The sequence below is a fragment of the Alligator sinensis genome, unplaced genomic scaffold, assembly GCF_000455745.1.
Source record: "Alligator sinensis unplaced genomic scaffold, ASM45574v1 scaffold321_1, whole genome shotgun sequence".
In the NCBI taxonomy this organism is placed as follows: domain Eukaryota; kingdom Metazoa; phylum Chordata; order Crocodylia; family Alligatoridae; genus Alligator; species Alligator sinensis.
In genome coordinates, this window is record NW_005841969.1 from 1,659,403 (window position 1) to 1,659,798 (window position 396).

A 396-nucleotide genomic window follows, 5' to 3' on the forward strand; every position below is an offset into this window, starting at 1 on the left:
CTTTCAAACCCAGCGCGTCTTTCTTAAGAAGGCGATAGAGGCTCCAATTGCCGAACCCCCAGAGCCTAGCAAACTCCGGGGCACCACTCACCGACGCCCTCTAGCCTCTCCCCATCGCCGATCGCAGCCCAGACGAATCCCTACCCTAGAACCCAGTTATTGAAACCACGGAGTCTGAACCACTCCGAGGATCCTGGGAACCGAGTTTTAGAGTCCTCCAACGAGGACTGAAGCGGAGCTGCACCTGGAAACTGTCCAGTCTGCACCGCGACCATCTCTGGTGTAAGTAAATAATCTTTTCAATCAACCATTACGTCTCCGTGACTGATTCTAGCTCGAGCGTACTACTCCACCCCGCGACTTTTCTCCGGCCCCGCGTGCCCGGGCTGCTGGCCA